Source organism: Dipodomys merriami, unplaced genomic scaffold, assembly GCF_024711535.1.
Source record: "Dipodomys merriami isolate MVZ:Mamm:240054 unplaced genomic scaffold, mDipMer1.0.p SCAF_14, whole genome shotgun sequence".
NCBI classification, from domain to species: Eukaryota; Metazoa; Chordata; class Mammalia; order Rodentia; family Heteromyidae; genus Dipodomys; species Dipodomys merriami.
Window position 1 is genome coordinate 38,218,490 of NW_027202715.1, and position 19,831 is coordinate 38,238,320.

The 19,831-nt window shown below is 40.5% G+C and overlaps 1 protein-coding gene across 32 annotated transcripts in view; it reads right to left on the reverse strand.

Annotated features, from left to right (window-relative positions):
- LOC138826163 (sorbin and SH3 domain-containing protein 1) overlaps window positions 1-19,831 on the reverse strand; it is a 238,335-nt gene that overhangs the window by 151,979 nt on the left and 66,525 nt on the right. For all 32 annotated transcript variants that reach the window (XM_070021276.1, XM_070021271.1, XM_070021283.1 and 29 more), the window contains exon 2: window positions 18,429-18,517. The gene's annotated coding sequence lies outside the window, so the exon portion shown is untranslated. The remainder of the gene's footprint in view (window positions 1-18,428; window positions 18,518-19,831) is intronic.

Here is a 19,831-nt window from a genome sequence, read left to right on the forward strand (position 1 = left end):
AGTCACACAATTACAGAGAACAGGATGGTAACCAGCAAAGGTCTCAGAAGGATAGATGAGGAGTCATAGATTATCTAAGTTTGGAGGAAAATCTGTAGTCCAAAAAGGGTAAGGAGATTGATTGAAAGCCAGGAAAGCTCTGCAAAGTCCTTTCAAAGGCAATAAAACACTCTAAGCATTGCAATGATCCAAATGCTTCTCCATGCTTCTGAGCCACAAGAAAAGGAACACAGTGAACACCAAACAGTTAGTAGCTTTATTGCTCCAAATATGGTCCAAAAAGCTAAGGTCATGGGAAGATGTGGCATGTGAATTACCTTCAGGGGACAGAGTATTTTATCTGTTTGTTGTTGCTTTTGTTTTGAAGCTATAATCAGTGCAAGAAGAAAAGCAAAGAGGTAACAGGTCTGCCAGTGTAATGTTACAAGAGAAACAGCCATGCTGTTTCCTCTTCCTCCATATAAGAGAGGAGCTTTCCGGAAAGGATAACTCTAGTAAGAGGTTACAGAAGCCGAAGACAGGTGGAGCCAGAAGGAGAGTCACAGCCACTTTAAGCAATGTTACGTTTTCACATTCAGATGAATCACTTCCATGGCAGCTAAAAGAAAATGCAACTGTCACTCATGAGTCACTGTCAGTAACCCTTCAGGAACCTATGAGAAGAAAAATGGTTCTGTAAGATAAGGAACTATATTAACATAAGGAAGGTTTTAGAAGCACACATCAAGAAGCCTGGCATTAACATTGAGAAAAGTCCTTGCCTGAGGAATTATATAGATGAGTGACCATCACAAACTGACACAGGTTCACCATGAGCAAGAAGCAAATTAAATTAGACTAGACCAGCAATGAGCATATTTTCACTTAAGCCATTCTTGAAAGAGTTCCACAATGTTCTTGTGGATATGATAAAAGAAATGTGGGCAATTCAGCAGATTTAGGTAAACAGATAGATAAGTAGATAAATAAAACACAAAAACCATCCCTAAATGTCACCATCTTGCTATAAATATTCTGACTGGGCTTATGCTGTTGATTCTGGTGAACAACTTGTGTCTAGAAATGACAAAATGAAGGAAGAATCACTATCATGATTGATATCATGAACATAAAGTCTACATGTTCAGCAAAACTGGGAGGGGAGGAGGGAGGGAGGGGACGGTAGGGGGAAAACAATGGAGGGGGTAACAATGTTCAAGAGGAAGTGTACTCATTACCTCACTCATGTAACTGTAACCCTCTGTATAGTATCTTTACAATAAAAAAATTAAAAAAAACAAACAAACTGGGAGGGGAATAATGTTTTGGTTGGCCACATACCTCAAACACCCTAACAGGGCTACTGGGAAAAAGGAAGGGTAAGGCTTAGATATATTAGGATACACACACACACACACACACACACACACACACACACACCTCCTTCTAACTCTACACACACACACACACACACACACACACACACACACACACACACACACACACACACACACACACACACACACACACACACACACACACACACACACACACACACACACACACACACACACACACCTCCTTCTAACTCTACCCCTTCAAAACCACAGTTCCCTGGCACCACAGAAAAATCACACACTCCTAGAAGAGAAAGAACTTAAGGTTGTAGACCAAGGGAGATGACCACTTAGGATAGTTCTTTGGGTCACAGCCCCGCAGTGTGATGGCTATTACTTTAGAATTCCCTGTAAGTTAAGGCCCGCTATACACAAAGCTGGTTCTATCTCAAGGCTGGGAAGGTGGCTCAGTGGTAGAATGTTTGTCTCGCATGCATGAAGCCCTGTGTTTTATTCCTCTGCACCACATAAACAGAAAAACCCGGAAGTGGCGCACTGTAGCTCAAGTGGTAGAGTGCTAGCCTTCAGCTGAAGAGCTGAGGTGCAGCGCCCAGGCCCAGAGTTCAAGCCCCACAACTGGGGGGGAAAAAATCACTCCCAGAAGCAAGGGGCATTTTAAGGTTCGTGTGCCCTTCTCACCCAGTGACCTGTGATTGACAAGTCATGATCTCTGAATGGAAATGCCTGGCTGGATTGCCTTCTTAGATCATCAGTCAGTCAGGTATTACTTGAGAGTTATTTTTTTTCCAAGTAAGGGGATATCCCTAAAGAAAATCAGTAGATGCCAAAGAGAAAATATAGCAAATCAAAGTACTTCCTGATGCGGGCCAAATCCTTGGCTGGTGTACTTCCAGCTCAATGTCTGGAACTGAAAACTAGCCTAGGGAGGATCAGAGGCTTCCATGTGGCTGGAAGCCAAGATGATCCAAAGTGACTTCAGAAATCCTTAAGACCAAAGACCCTTGGCTTGCTCTAAGCCACCGGATTTCTGGACTAAAGGAGACACTATACATTATGTAGTTCTTACTTAAAAAAAAAACTAGAAGCATACAGAAGTACTCAGGGGAAGCAGTGATGCAGAACTCCCTAAAGTATTCCAGAGCTCCAGAAGACATTTTCCAAAATGGAGACTGTCTTAGCCACATATTGTTTTGCTAGTTAACAGAGGAGCCCAAAGGTTCAAACCAGAACCTCTTCCTGTGCCCAATCCTGGACTGACCCTAAATACTTTGGACCAAGGGTGATGAGGAGAAAGTTCAGATGATCCTCAGTGATCTGGAAACAATCTGACAAAACAGTGTCAGCCAAAACAAGCAAACGACCGTACCTTAACTCCAAACAGAGCATTCTAAAGTCATATTGCCCAAAAGCTCTCTCATTCTACAGGGATGAGTCTAGAAGTCGACATATTTACCTTTTTCTTTTTTTTCTCTCCCCATGGACAGAGAAATGTCCCACCCCACAGAATGTCCCACCCCTCCTTTCCTGAGATTTCCCTTTTTCAGTAGGTTTGCAGTTCTGCAGTTGGCCCCAAAAAGGAAATTTTGATTGTATACTACTTGTCTTTAACACACATTAAATTAGGGCAATTTGGATGATGACAGCAGCCAGAAAGGTACTGACTGAAGCAAAAGGCACTGAATATCTGACACCATAACCCTTAAACGTGCAACTCCTCTATTTACTTAGAAACAGTTGCTGATGCTTACCCTACACAAAGATAAACTAGGACAGACCAGGAAAGGGAAGGGGAAGCAGTGAGGTCAGGGCTGTTGTAAACCTGGCACCCCACAGGGGAAAAGTTCCTCACATTGTCAGAACATGGTTTTTCTCCCCACATGAAAAAATTAGACAGCCTAACACTATGAATAATGACATTCAACTGTATCTAGACACTTAGCAGAGGACTGCCCTCCTTATACACTTAAAAGATTCAGGAAGAGACCATCATGGCACAGTGAATAAATCTGGTGAGGGTGGCCAGAGGACATGCAATCTGAGTCCTTGCTCTGCTTGGAAGAAGTTCTATGACATCAGATCCACATATTTCTCTATGAACTGCAAGGTAAATTGAGTTAGGCTAGCTGACCTCAGTTTTCTTTCATCTCTAACGCTGTGTTCTACTACTAATTCTGCAACAAAACAGTCATGCATTAATTCAGCAAGCACTTACTGAATACCATTACCTCCCTCCCACCGGTACCAGGTACTCTGCCATGTACTGGAGACAGTACTGCACTCAAAGAGTGCCAAATACCAAATACCAGAGGCCCAAAAGCTGCCTCTATACTACACAAAGAGACATGTGTGGACAGGGTAAATGGCTCTAACAACAGATGGAGCAGAGAGCAATCTGAAACAGCTTTCCCAGGCATGATGAGCAGGCCAGCATTTGACAAAGGAAGGAATTATGCCAAAGAAAAAGGAGAAAGGAAGAGCATGTGCAAATGGTCCAACATGGCATACAAGATGGGAAACATGCTAAGAGATAAAGGGCTTTATAAGCTATGTGGAAATGAAGTATTGCCCAGCATCCCTTGACTCCTCTCCTCCCCTGCTCTTCACCTCAACAGCTCCCTATTTGGCCACATGCTCAGGGTCAGAAACAGCTCTTACTCCAAGTCTGCTTATGTCAACAGGCCCACAAATATCTGAACTCTGCTCCTCAGCCCTCTCCTTTGTCCCCAGGCTCATCTGGCTCCAATTTCCATGCTACATAGCCAAATCACACCTGCTGACATGAAGGCTTCCTCTCAGGCACCCAGCAGGTCTTCCTTTCAGTTCTTATTCAGCTCATGGTGCTCAACTTCTGTCAGCTGTTCCAAATAGTTTCCATCTTCCTCAAAGCCACAACCACATCCCACCCTCCCCACTCTCACACTCAGTAGAAGATTCCCACCTCCTCTGTTCCTGAGAATGGCTATCCAGCACAGCTCCCATAGAAGCCTTCCTGTCACCTGTCCCAAGTTCCTTCTTAAATGGCCCAGATAGAACCATAGGTTTCTCTGTTTGTAAGTACAGAAGAAGGAAAAAGGAAAGACTTTATTAAGAAATACTGATCAGCTGGACATAGGGGCTCAAGCCTATAATCCTACCTGAGAAGCAGAAATCAGAGACTAAGGCTCAAAGCCAGTCCAGGCATAAAAAGATCATTGACCAGCTTCTACCATCTTCAGTGACATGGGAAGCACAAGTAAGAGGATCACAGCCCACACTGTCCCAGGAACTAGAGGCATGACTTAAATGATAAAAAGTACCTGCCTAGCAAATGTGAGACCCTGAGTTCAAATCTCAGTAAGGAAAGGAAAGGGTAAGGGGGAAAAAAGGAAGAGAAATGAAAAAGGAAAGGAAACAATTTCATTAATCAACCAATGTCAGTTATTGCCCACTCATGTAATAGGGCTCTGAAATTAGCACTCTTAAATGAGAAATGGAATATGAGTGCATTCCACATGTATGACACAAATACTACTAGCTACTCCATAAATGTTGGCTGAATAAACAAGTAAACAAATTACAAACTTGATGTTGAAGAGGCAATCTAAAGAGTTATAAAACACAAGGCATCATCTGGCACATGAAGCAGCAATGTAGCTTAGAATTTTGCCAAGCAAATCCTTTCTAAAACACAATGACAAGGCCTTTGTGGGCCTGATTTCTGGCCCCTCATTAGCTCCTACATATACAGCCCATTTAATGCCAATCAAGGCAGCATTGAGTCATTTTAGTGCCTTTTATCTTTGAAATAATTTCTTAAAACAAATATATAGAACAGCTTTAATACATTGCATTGCAATGTACTATACTGTGTATATACTGTAAACTTGCCTTATTTGTGGATTTATTACAAACATCTATTTGTTTTTCTGGTACTGGGATTTGAGCTCAAATTGCTTACTCAGCCAGTACTCTACCACTTGAGCCACACCTCCAGCCCAGCTTTTTGCTGTTTATCTTAGAGATGGAGTCTCATGGACTTTTCTGACCATGTTGGCTTTGAACTCCATTCCTCCAGACGTCAGCCTCCTGATTAACTAGGATTATAGGTATGAGCCACTGGCAGCTGGCTTTACAAAGTTTTGACCATGTACAACTAAAAATATTTCCTGCGATGCATTATCTGGCCCAGTTGATAATGAGAAACTGTCAGTCCCAAGTTATTGTCAATTCTTTTCCTAACTATCCATAAGTTCTCCTCAATAGCAATTTCCTTAGAAATATATGCATATGGAGACAAGGGGTTTACCTGTGTGTGTATGTGTGTGATATTCTTAATACAAATATATACATCTGTTCATGCTTTAAGTGTCATTATAAACCCACAGCCCACAACTATTGACACAGGCCCACTGCAGAATATCCTAAGCAGCCAGCTAATGCCTCTCTGTTGTTTATTTTTTGTAATTTTGACTTACCACGGTCAAGAGATATAGCATGCAACTGGTTATAAACCTGCCACAATAAATTAAATGAAAAGCATCACAAAAATGGTAAATATTCAAGTATTAGGATGGTCTGGATCTCACGAGCACCAGAAAACTTGGGTCAGCATGCAGACCCCTCTAGATCTCTAGAGAATGCCAGAAAGCTAAGAGTCCTTCTGTTGGCTCTGCTTGGCCTACTATAGAATTCTCTCCTGATGCTGCTAGTACAAAATTACACCATACGATAGTTAGCATACAACTCACTATTCAGTTCTGCTGTGAAGCCATCTAGAATATATGAGGACACTGGAGCCTTCTCCATTGCAACTCTGCCTTTCTATCCCCACAGAGGCTGTTATGTAGCTGGATGACAGATTTCCCTGAACTCCACCCCATCCCTGAGTAAGTGCTGCATGTGAATGAACAATGGCATTCTAGACTGCTAGTATCATTTTTGTACCAGAAGTGCCTGGGAGGGCTGGTTGTTCTAGAGTAGGTGGGAGTCGGAGCCTTGTATGTGGCCAAGTTAAGAGTTCCAGACCCCTAATGCACTGTCTAACATATCAAGTGTGATAAACTCTCACCCCAAAACTAAGGAGATTAGTCAAAATAAAAATGGCTGTTAATACTGCCTCCATCCTTACTAGATTTTAGTTTTCAGAAGCTTTCAAATATGACTGTGAGGAGAAAGGTAATATCAAAAAAAAAAAAAAAGCTCATCAGGGTAGTTCCCAAAACAGGATACAAGTCACATAGTTATTCAGGTTTTAGGTCCATTTCTTGACTTTTTTTTTTTTTTTACTGTTATGAACTTCCTTTTCTATAATCCACCAGATACTTCAGGAAGCACAGCCCTTCCCCCCCACCCCCCCCACCCCCCCACCCCCACCAAAACACTAATGACCCCTTGTCTATTAAGATAGTGGTAGCAGCAAGAAGTACTGGATACATTTAGATAGGAATAATAACTTCTAATGTCCTATAGCACAATAGGATTGCTATGATTAACAACAATTAATTGAATATTTCAAGACACCCATTAGAGAGGATTCTGAATGTTCCCAAATGCAAAGAAATGATAAATATCAGAAGCAGTAGAAAAGCTCATTACCCTGATCTGATTATTACATGCTATATCGTATCTGTAACTATGTATGATTGCTGCCTATCCAACAAAAAGAATATATTTTTTTTACGAGTTGGTGGTTATACTTGTAATTCTAACTACTTGGAAGGTTGAGAATAGGAGGATTAAGGTTGAAGAGACCTCTTCTCAACCCATAGCCTAGACATGGTAATTCAGCCTGTCATCTTAAACTACTTGAGATAGTGAGATTGAGAGGACTGTGGTGCCAGGGCAGCCCAGACAGAAAAGTTTGCAAAACTCTATCTCCATGGAGGAAACCTGGATATGGTGGAACTCACCTATGATCCAGCAATGATGGAAAGCCTCAAATGGGTAAATTGCATGTCAGGTATACACCCTGGAGAAAAGGAAAACCCTATTCGAAAAAGTGACCAATGAAAACAGGATTAGAGGTATGGCTCATCAGTATCCTGCCAGTCTAGCAAGCACAAGACTGGGTTCAAATCCCAATACTATCAAAATGTTGGTGACTTCTATTGTCCAGTTTTATTATTTTTGCCTGCTTTTCATAAGAAGGAAAAAAATCCCTAAGAAATGGTCAACTTTCAGGTTCAATAGTTCAGTTCTACTTAAAAGAACCGGAAATATTTAATAGCAAACATGATTAATAAATTTGTATAAATGTTCCCAACATGGTAATTTTATGAACAAATCACATTATAGAGAGAACATTATATGTTTCAAGACTAATATAACGACTTGATATTTATAAAGAATACATAAAAACTACATTATTGCATTCTTTTCCCATAGACATGCATAGCTATCTTTTAAAAATACAAATATAAAAAATACAAAAAATTGTATTTCTCTTTATTATTCCAATAATTTTGCTCCCTGTTATTTTAAATTTATTTTCCCTATTTAAAAAGAGGTCCATGGGCTGGGAAGTTGGCTCAGTGGTAGAGTGCTTGCCTTGCATGCATGAGGCCCTGGGTTCAATTCCTTAGCACCACATAAGCAGAAAAAGTTGGAAGTAGCACTGTGGCTCAAGTGGTAGAGCGCTAGCCTTGAGCTGAAGAGCACAGGAACAGTGCCCAAGCCCAAAGTTCCAGTTCAAGCCCAGGATTAGCGAGAGAGAGAGAGAGAGAGAGAGAAAGAGAGAGAGAGAGAGAGAGAGAGAGAGAGAGAGAGAGAGAGAGAGAGAGAGAGAGAGAGAGAGAGAGAGGGAGAGAGAGAGAGAGGGAGAGAGAGAGAGAGAGAGAGAGGTTCAACAGCCATAGCACTCCTGGGCATCTACCTTGAACATCATGAGCCAGTATATAATAAAGATACCTACACACCCATGTTCATTGCCGCACTATTCACGATAGCCAAGATATGGAAACAGCCCAGATGGCCCACAATAGATGAGTGAATCCAAAAAATGTGGTACCTATACACAATGGAATTTTACACAACCATTAGAAAGAATAAAATAATGTCATCTGCAGGGAAATGGATGGAACTAGAGCAAATCATGTTAAGTGAGGTAAAGCTCAGAGAGCCAAACACCATATGTTCTCTCTGATATGCAGAAACTAGATCTAAAACACATTAGGATATGACAAACTACATAGGATTCTAGATACTCATATAGAGTGAGACCACAAGAGGACACTGTTAGGAGAGAATCACAAAGGTGCAATGCCTAAGTGCTTCTTCATATTTATATAAAAAATATACATACTGAGCCAGGTACTGGTAGCTCACACCTGTGATGACCATGGTTTGAAGCCAGACAGACAGAAAAGTCCGTGAAACTCTGATCTCCAATAAACCACCCAGAAAAAGCCGGAAGTGGTGCTGTGGCTCAAGTGGTAGAGTGCTAGCCTTGTGGACAAAGAGGTTCATTGAAAGCACCTCAGGACGGGCACCACCCCCCCCCCCCCCACACACACACAAACACACACAGAAATGAATTCCAAGATATAGAACACAGAGACCTCTTTTTTTTTTTTAGTTTTTAATTATTCTGCCTTCTCCACCTTATGTATGGCGTATTCAAATGTACATCATTGGAAGGGTTGGGAGAAGGTACAGAACTTGAGGGGGGAAAAGGATAAAAATATGCAGCAGTGAAGCTCTCTGGACACTGATAAAAGTGAACTATACAACTCATGGGTGGAAATGGGAGGGAGGGACTGGAAGAAAATGAGGGAACAGAGGGAACTGTACAGAAGGAAATGTACTAATTACCTGACTCATGTCATTGTAATCCCTCTATATATCACCTCGATAATAACAATAAAGTAAATTATAAATAAATAAATAAATAAAGAGAGTCAGGTATTGGTGGCTCAGGTATATAATCCCAGATACTCAGGAGCCTGAGATCCAAAAATCATGAGGTTCAGAGACAAGACTCATTTCCAATTAACCAGCAAAAATCCAGAAGTAGAGGATGGCTCAATGGCAGAGCACAAGTCATGAGCAAAAATTAAAACCTGAGTAAGAATATGAGGCCCTGAGTTCAAGCCTCAATACCAGCACATCCACACACACAAAAGAAGGATATAAAAATGTTTTGTTGAACCTCAAAATCCCTTGGTGTTTTTCGTTTGTTTTTGGTTTTTTGTTTCATTTTGTGTTGTTTTGCTTTTTACAGTTAGGAGTTACAAAACAGAAACCTGTTTTATGATAGATTCAAACAGGTCAGCAGTGGATAGTGCTGGGACACGTATTGATCCGCTCCTGCCTACTGCCCCATACAAGAATATGACCCAGGGGCTGGGAAGGTGGCTCAGTGGTAGAGCGCTTGCCTTGCATGCATGAGGCCCTGGGTTCGATTCCTCAGCACCACATAAGCAAAAAGAAAAAAGCCGGAAGTGGCGCTGTGGCTCAAGTGGTAGAGCGCTGGCCTTAAGCTGAAGAGCTGAGGGACAGTGCCCCAGCCCAGAGTTCAGGCCCCACGACCGGACCCAAAAACAAAAAAGAAAAAAAAAAGATTATGACCCAATATCAGCAGATGTTCTCTTTTTTTTTTACAGAAAGGGTCTGTCTTGGAGCTGGGCCTGGGTGCTCTCCCTGTGCTCTTCATTTCAAGGCTAGCACTCTACCATTTGTGCCACAGTGCCACTTCCGGCTTTCAGTTTATGTGGTGCTGAGGAATAGAACCCAGGGCCTCATACATGTGAGGCAAACCCTCTACCACTGAGCTGCCTTCCCAGCCCAGATGTTCTCATTTTTGAAGAGTGAAATTTCTTTTTTTTTAATTGATTAATTTTTTTTATTGTGAAACTATCGTACAGAGGGGTTACAATTACATAGGCAAGGTAATGAGTACATTTCTTGTCAAGCATTGTTGCCTCCTCCTTTGTTTCCCCTTCCCATCCCTTCCCATCACTCCCCCACCCCACCCTGCCACCCCCTCCACCCCCCAGCCAAAGTTGTAAAGTTCATTTTTCGATATAACATCTTGTACATCTCATTGTTGCAATGGGTCCACCTGTATCCCTATTTAAACGATTTGTTTTTTTTCCTTCCCCTCCACAAATTATACCAACATCAAATACAGTGAAAGCAGGGGTTATAGCATGGGGGAGGGACATAAAAAGCAACAAAGAAATCATCTTAAAAATATGTTAGAAACAATCACATGAAAGAAAAAAAACATTTGAATACTTATCTTGGGGTTCATTTCACCTAACATCAACTTATCTGACCTTTTCTGCTTGACTCAGACATACATTAGTTATGGCAAAGAAGAGAAAACATGGGAGCTATGTTTCTTTGGCCCTGGCTTATTTCACTTAAGATAATTTTTTCCAAGTCTTTCCATTTCCTAACAAATGGGGTAGTGTCATTCTTTCTGATGGAGGCATAGAATTCCATTGTGTATATATACCACATTTTCTTGATCCATTCATCTACTGAGGAGCATCTGGATTGGTTCCATATCTTAACTATGGTAAATAATGCTGCAATAAACATAGTTGTGCTAGTAGCTTTAGTGTGGTCTTGTTTGTGATCATTTGGGTAAATGCCCAAAAGTAGGATTGCTGGGTCATAGGGGAATTCTATGTGGAGTCTTTTGAGGAACCTCCATACTGTTTTCCAAAGTGGTTGAACAAGTTTACACTCCCACCGACAATGCAGTAGGGTTCCCTTCTGTCCACATCCCCTCCAGCATCTGTTGTTATTAGAGTTCTTGATTATAGTCATTCTAACTGGGGTGAGGTGGTATCTCAACGTTGTTTTGATCTGCATTTCTTTTATGGCTAGAGATGAAGAGTGAAATTTCTAAAAGTAAGGAAAAGGGTGGGTAGAGGAGAGATGGTTGAAAGGGATGACACTGATCAACACATATTGTATTCATAAACTGCTTTGTTAAATGGCAATGCCTTTGTACAACTACTGGGGCTGGGAAGGTGGCTCAGTGGTAGAGTGCTTGCCTTGCATGCCTGAGGCCCTGGGTTCTATTCCTCAGCACCACATAAGAAAAAAGAAAAAAAGCCGGAAGTGGCGCTGTGGCTCAAGTGGTAGAGCTCTAGCCTTGAGCTGAAGAGCTGAAGGACAGCGCCCAGGCCAAGAGTTCAGGCCCCACAACCGGACCCGCCCCCCCAAAAAAAGACTAGAATTTTCTGATTTTTAAAATTCTGGCCTTTAATTTTAAATACTTTAAAATACTTGTGTTTGTAGGCAGCTAGAATACTGTAAATATGAACTTGTGGAACAAATACAACATCTGAAGCTATGAATTCTGTTGGAAAAGAAAGGTGAGCTTCTCTATGTAACATACATACATATATATATATATATATATATATATATATATATATGTATGTATGTTACATAGAGAAATTTTTTTCTTGGCTGGAGAAGGGACTGGACAATGAAACTGAGGAAAAACTGAAATTGACCATTAAAAAAAAAAAGAGTAAAGGTGCCTTTGTTTCCTTTTCAAATTACAGCAGTACCAATTTACAGGAGAGAGTATGTCCAGCTTCTGAGTCCATACTAGGACAATCCTGGAAGCTACACATTGCATTCAAGGTGCCCTGCTTTAAAGCACAGATATATTCTCACTCTTGCTCCATCAAACAGGAAAGCCATTTTAGAGTGAGTACTTGCCACACAAAGCTATCAAGAAGTAGCCCATTTAGAATGCTATGACTAAGTATGATAATTAACAGGAGAGTGTCACCTTCTAAAAACAAACAAATATAGTATACAGAAATTATATTTGCATATACACACCTTAAAGGGATTCCAGGTCTCTCCTGTAAAGCTTTCTAAGAAGCAATCCCTAACTAATCCTAACAGTGAAAATTGAATTCAACAGGCACAAATAATATCATTGTTTTTTCAAGTATACCGCTGCAGAAACCATGTATTATTCAATCATTCCCTAGTCAGCAGAGCAGTGACATCCTCTCGGAGTGAGGGGAAAAGTGCATGAGTCATCCCTATGTTGATAAGGAGATTGCAGGATGAAGGCACTGCTGTTAAGTCAGCATCAGATGGTGCCTTGTCTAAATCAGTCCATGGAACACTCTGGATGATTTTGTCCTATGACAACCATTAATCATTAGAGATGAAATAGGCCTTCTTGTTTTAGTGACAACCTCACACACAATCTAATATTTACTTCCTCAAACCAAGGAGGTGGAGGGAGAAAAGACAAAAAATATATTCCACTCTATTTGTATTCAAATAGTGACTAGATGGGAAAGAGGAAAACATCTTGTTTTTACACATGGCCAGCAAATGTGACACAATTTCCTGCTTGTTTAAAAAGCTTAAAATCCAATGAGTAAATCTCTTGGAGAAATACCAACACCTAAGAATTTCACTGGTGTACAAAATGATATCATGCCTAGGTAAGATTCACCTATGTTGTTCGGGTAAACAGCTTTTAACATTGTTTAACACAAACAAAATGGCACCCCAGAGAGATACTTCAACACATTGTGGTAACCGGCACCCTGGGTTCTAGTCACTGAATTGCACTCTTCACATTCAGAAAGGTAACACTTTATGCAAATTTCAATTTGAGAATTTTCCTTATGATAACTAAGATTCTTAAGACAAAGAAGGAGGTTGGGGTGAATGAACGGATTAGAAACTATAATGGATCTAAGTTTCATGTTCTGTGCCACAACATAGTTAAAACTTGCATCTACAAGTCTGTATGACAGTGATAGGGCCTAATTTGTGGGTCAGTTCATGGCAACTAAACTTCTTCACTTAAAATCCTTTGTGTCTGAAGCAGTTAAATGAAATATTGACTACGTGTAGAATTTTGAAACTCAAGTTGAAGAACAGGAGTCCTAAACTGGTAGCGGACATGAAGCTGCAGACTAAATAAAGACAAGCCACACTGTGAGGCCATGGACTCAAATAAGACACACTGACCATGTGTAAAGGATTCTAGATGGTTGATTAAAAGTTAAAGGGATACAGTTCTTATACAATTATCCTTTTTTTTTTTTGGTCTGGTCGTGGGGCCTGAACTCTGAGCCTGGGTGCTGTTCCTCAGCTCTTCAGCTCAAGGCTAACACTCTACCACTTGAGCCACAGTGCCACTTCCGGCTTTTTATTTTCTGCTTATGTGCTGCTGAGGAATCGAACCCAGGGCCTCAGGCATGCAAGGCAAGCACTCTACCACTGAGCCACCTTCCCAGCTCCACAATTATCCTTTTTAAGAGTAAAAATCCTAAAAAATTAAAGTACAAAAGGGTGAAAGGTAATGTTCCCACACCACTGTCTATCCACAAGCTAATCAGTTCAGGCATCTTCTTGCAATGGCCTATTGTAGCACTGCCCCATTATTGCAAATCTCCTGTGACATAGGAAAATTCTATCCTTTTTTAAACTGTTCCTGAAATTACTTAGTGACGGAGGAAGAAAGAGCAGAAACCCTTCAGCTAAAACTGCAGTAAGTTTAATTATTTCTATATTTTTGTTGGTGGTGGTAGTGGTAGGGCTTGAACTCAGGGCCTTGGTGCTATTCCTAAGCTTTCTCCCTCAAAGGTAGCACTCTACCACTTTGAGCCACAGCTCCATGTCTGGTTTTCTGATGGTTAGAGATAAGAGTCTAATGGACTTTCCTGCCTGGACTGGCTTTGAACCATAATCCTCAGATTTCAACCTCCTGAGTAGCTTAGATTTCTGGTGTGTGTCACCAGCAGCTGGCTTTCTTTCAAGTGATTTTTTCTTTTTTCTTTGTGCGTTGTTGTTTGTGTTTGGTTTTTGGTTTTGTTTTGTTTTGTTTTGTTGTGGGGTTTTTTGTCAGTTGTGGGCTTGAACTCAGGACCTGGGCTTCATCCCTGAGCCTCTGTGCTCAAAGCACAAAGCTCAAGGCTAGCACTCTACCACTTGAGCTACAGTACCACTTTCAGTTTTTGAATAGCTAATTAGAGCTAAGGGTCTTAGGGGAACTTTTTTGCCCAGGATGGCTGTAAACCACTATCCTCAGATCTCAGCTTCCTGAGCAATTAGGATTACAGGCATGAGCCACTGATACCCAGCTTTTTTCAAGTTTTTATTTAGGTTCTATTCTATAAGAAAAGTAGTCAAAGGAAAACCAGGGTTGGTGCCAATTGAATACCATTTCATTGAAATCTCCATTGTGCCCTAAACCACTGGCTCTAGACATAGAGTACAACGTTTTCCCAAGAGGAGATGCTCCCAAATTTCCATTCAGAATATTTTCACTGAACTCTTAAGAGTATTGAAACACATGCCAAAGATATAACTGACCACTGTGCCTGGGATTCAGGATGCTGCATTGGTTTCTCACTTTTCTACATCATTTCCACAGAACACCTGAGTAGACTAAGTAGCGTATAGTGGGAATTCAATGTTTCCAAAGACAGAAATCTGAGAATTTTCATAAGCCCTGGGGCTGGAGGTAGAGGGAATAAAAAGAAAGGCAGAAGGAAGAAGAAGACAGGCTTTGGAGCAGACTATGGTAAGGAGCAGAACTGTTGAGGGGACCTAAAGAAATCACCAAGTAGCCTGAAATGGAAAAATTGAAGAGAGCCATGAGACTATGGAAGAAGCTCAGTAGAGTGATTTGTACAGGAAATGGACAGGGCCAATCTGGAGTTGCTGCCATTTTATTTAGAAGGTCAGAAATAGATAAAATTAAGTAAGGTTCAGAACTGATTTTCTCCTATCAGTCCACAAAGATTAAAGGAGGAGAGTAGCAATGGGACTTAAAACTCATACATCTACTACAACCTTCACAATATAGTTTTTTGCTAGCTCTCATCTTTAATACCATAGCTTGATACTTTGAAAATATCCTTAATATAATTGTGGTCCTGAAAACCATGATGCTTACTACCATTATGGCCTTGCAAAAAAACAAATATTTGGCCTTCTCTATAGAATTACATCACATCTAACTTTCAATACAAAATGACTAATTTTTCAAACATGTTTTGTTTATGAACCTTCAGTTAATGAACTTTTGGGATAACATATAAAAAGACTGAAAAAAGGTAAAATGTATGAACAATGAAGTAAACACAGTCATCAAAACATCTTGTCAAAGCTCCAGCCCACATAAAGAACAATGCAGGGGCTGGGAAGGTGGCTCAGTGGTAGAGTGCTTGCCTTGCATGCCTGAGGCCCTGGATTCGATTCCTCAGCACCACATAAAAGAAAAAAGCTGGAAGTGGCGCTGTGGCTCAAGTGGTAGAGTGCTACCCTTGAGCTGAAGAGCTGAGGGACAGCGCCCAAGCCCAGAGTTCAGGCCCCACGACCAGATCCCCCCCCAAAAAAAGAACAATACAGTTTATAGGTTATTGGCAAAGGATGCCAGTGGTCTTTCTGCATGCCAATCAAGGGAGCTGCTATATGCCAACTGCACAAATGCAATTTACAATTCACTCAGCCAAACAGATTTAAAATTATTCAACTGTAAAACTATTTTTTTATTTGGAGGAGTCAGAGTACTTCCAAATTTTTATATAAGGTAAAGCCTTATTACTATTTTTATATCACACCCTATCTGTATAATTCCTAAGTGCACAAATAGAATCATGCCATGCCATATTCATTACCATATTCATTTCTTAATAGGGATTTTATCTGAAAAAGCAAACTTATGCCTTTTTTCTTTTTCTGTTGAATCCTACCTACGCATTTCCTCTTTCTCTACCCAAAATTCTCAGCCAATATGAGCTGTTAATATATCTGATGATTCTACAATGTACCATTTCTTGCCCTAGCCAACTCTACATCACTATGAGAACATCAAATGGGCATCTCAAAATTAACATGGTTTAAACAGAACTCTCGGTGCCCCTGTCTGCTCCTCATTACAATGAATGGCAACATCATTTACCCAAGCAAAATACTGCATTTATCTTTGACTCTTCTTTCTCTTCATACCCCCATAGCAAAGCCAGCAGGCTCTACCTTCAAAATGTATCCTGAGTCTGATCACTTCATACCTTCTGTCATCACTACATTGATCCTGTCGTTTTATACCTTCCCTGGACCAATGAAAGAACTTTCTATAGGTTAAGTGAATATCCTCTTATCCTCAAAATTTATTCTCCACTCAAGATCCAGAGGAACAATTGTACAGCACAAAGCTGATGTCAACTATTATACTCAAACTTTTCAGAGTAAATCCAAACTCATTATTGTGACCTATATAATCTGACTCTACCAACAAACTTGATTTTATTCCAAATCACTGTCCCTTCCCACAACCACCTTCAACTGAAGTCCAGAAGCTGGCTGCCTTCCTCTTCCTCTATCAAGCCAAAAAACATCCTAGGTCAAAGGCTTTTCTTCTCACTTGACGTTCCTCTGCCTAAACACCACCCCTCCTCTTCCTCCTCCTCTGTAAAAAGTCTATTTCTATCTCTGTTTCTGTCTCTCCCTTTTTCTTTTCTCTCCATCTTCCCCCCGCATCTTGTTTTATTTTTTCATAGCACTTATTACTACTTGAAATTACACTTTCTTTTTAGTCATTTGTTGTTTATTTCATTCACAAGCCAATAGCATACACTTATATGGTACAATAAAGTATATGGTATTTTTCTAAGAGCTGGAGATATATAGCAGTGAGTAAACAAGCAAAGATCCCAGCCCTCAGGGGGCCTGTATTCTTAGTTATCCTCATTCAAACCTAAACACTAGAGAGTAGACACACAATCCAACTGTAACCAAAAAATGAATCCCTATAAAGTACCTTAGCCTAAAGTAGATGTTAACACATGTATGCTGAATAGATGAAATGTCCTGCCACCTGCAGCCATCTGTTTCCAAGAAAACTCTTAACTATAGAAATCTTCCTTTCTACCAAATGGGATACAAAGCTGGGATCTACCAAATCCCATTAAGATAAAGCCAACTTCTGTGGCTGTGTTGGGTTCCTACCCCTGGGTCTGCCTATCTTGACTGCCCTTTCATATAACCCCCCAGTGACTATATCACTAGGATTTGTTTCATCAGGTCACAAGAACACCTGACCCACATGGTGGGAGCTGAGCAATCAGTCATTATTATTAAACAAGCCGTCTTCTGGCTGAGATCAAGATACATGGGTCATATTCTATCCTTGGCTTATGGCAGTCCTTCCGATCAATAGCTCACAACTATCATTTCAACAACTCTTGTCTCAGCACTGAACACAATGTTATAAAGGACAGGTTTGCCTATTTCAACTTCTATGGATGTCAGATATTTGGCTGTGCTGAGAAAATTCATTGCTGAGAACACTTGTAAACTATGAATGACCTGATCTCAAATAAAAATGAAGGTAGTCATGAGATACAGTTAATTCTTCTTTGAAAAAAATGGAAGCTACAATGGTAGAAACAAAAGGTAGAAAAATACTTCTCTCTTAAAAGGACTACTCTGGAGGCCTTAAAATATAGGTATTTAAAACCCATATTTCTAACATACATGCATGTGAAAGTAGTGTTCACATTTTAGTGTATCAGTTGTTAGATGTGCCCTGCTTTAGTTCCTTCTCAGGAAGGAGTTAGGGAATAAAAAGTTAAAAAAAAGAATAGCAAAAGCCAAAGGAAGATGCTTCCATTTGGTAGTGATAGGCTAAGAGTAGTAGCTATTTCTTTCTATCCCTGAGATTCCAGCTTAAAAAGGTGTGTTAATGAAGTTAATAAAGTAATCTACACAGGCAAGCCCAACAGTACATGTTGTATCTCATATCATATCACATTATATCATATATTTGCCCATTACTTCATTCCCTTTGAAGCATTTTCACATACATTTCCTCCTTTAGTCTTCAAAGCAAGCAACTCTGCTTACTTTGAAGACTATAAACCGGATATAAACAGGGCAACATAAACAGGAGGTATAAACAGAGCAACATACTTCTCTGAAACACTGTAAGGTCAATTTTCCTAAGATCCCACCGTAAAGACAGCAGAACCTAGCTATACCTAGACACAGTACATGGTCTTTTTTCTATAAGAGGAAAGGAAGCATAGTTCTGGAAAAATCACATTCTACAGACAACGGCCAATATTTCTCTTTACTGCGACAGAAGTTAGAGGGACACATATTTACCAGTGGTTTAAGGTGGCAGGAAGATGCATTGGGCCTGAAGCTCTAGGCAGAGAGAGTCTTTTACAAATTCTTCCTATGGATGTCAATTCCTGCAATGACAAACAGGCAAAATATCTGGTGTGAATAAAAGACACACAATGACCTGACTTCAATAGGGCTTTTTGTACCCAACTGCCAGGTACCCCATTTCAGCTCAAAGTCACCATCCTCCTCTTCTAGCCAACTCCTTTTCCCCACCCTGAATTTCCCACAGAAGAACAAAACTTTCAGTGGACAAAACAGAATTAACTGCTAATGATGAGCTGGTGCTAAGTAGCAGCTCCCCTTCATAGACAGGCTTGATCCCTCCAAAAGGCCATTATCTCTACCACTTCCCATTTATTTCTATTTATTTATTGTGGGGCCTGACTTAGGACCTAAACTTTGTTACTCATGGCTGGCATTCTAGATTTGAGTCACACTTTCAGGACCAGATTTTTGCTAACTGAAGATAAGTCTTGAGGATTTGTCTGCCTAGGCTAGCTTTGAACCATGATCCTCAGATCTCAACCTTCTGAGTAGCTAGGATTATGAGACACCAGCTCTTAGCTCCTGTCTTCTTGATACAAATAAGAACTGTGATTGCCATTTATCATCACCTCTGCTTTATAATTGTTGTTTCGTTGGGTTTTTGTTTGGTGTTTTTGGTGGGGGTTTTTTGTTTGTATTTTATTTTTTTTGTCGGTCATGGGGCTTGAACTCTGGGCCTGGGCACTGGCCCTGAGCTCTTCAGCTCAAGGCTAGTGCTCTACCACTTGAGCCACAGTGCTACTTCCAGTTTTCTGGTAGTTTATTGGAGATGAGTCTCACAGACCTTCCTGCCGGGCTTTGAACCGAGATCCTCAGATCTCAGCCTCCTGAGTAGCTGGGATTATAGGTGTGAATCACCAGCACCTGGTAATAATTGTTCTTCTTTTTGTGGTTGGTCGTGGGGCTTATACATTATAGATTTTACAGAACTTAAAATATTTTCCTCTACTAAGATCCCAACAAAAGTAGGTAAACTGAAGAAAAAGGGGCCAGGTTCTAAAAAAAAAAAATAATAAGGTGCATACAGCAACTCAAGCTAATACCCTCACATCTGCAGACATCAGCAATCCCTGAAGAAGGGAAAGAGTCCAATTTTCACAAGTTAAGTATAGTCAGGAATCCGGCTTGTGTAATCCCACAGTTAAAAGCATAAGCACATCTAGAACCTAGGTCTCTCCCCTGCCAATCGAGGACTCTTTTACTACCCATTGAGTAGCAGCTTGAAAATATATAGCAAAAAATAAACCTAATAATACACACATATACAAAGTCAAAGAAATACAACTGAAACATCCCATTTTCTTCCTACTAAAATATTTATCATTCCTTTATAT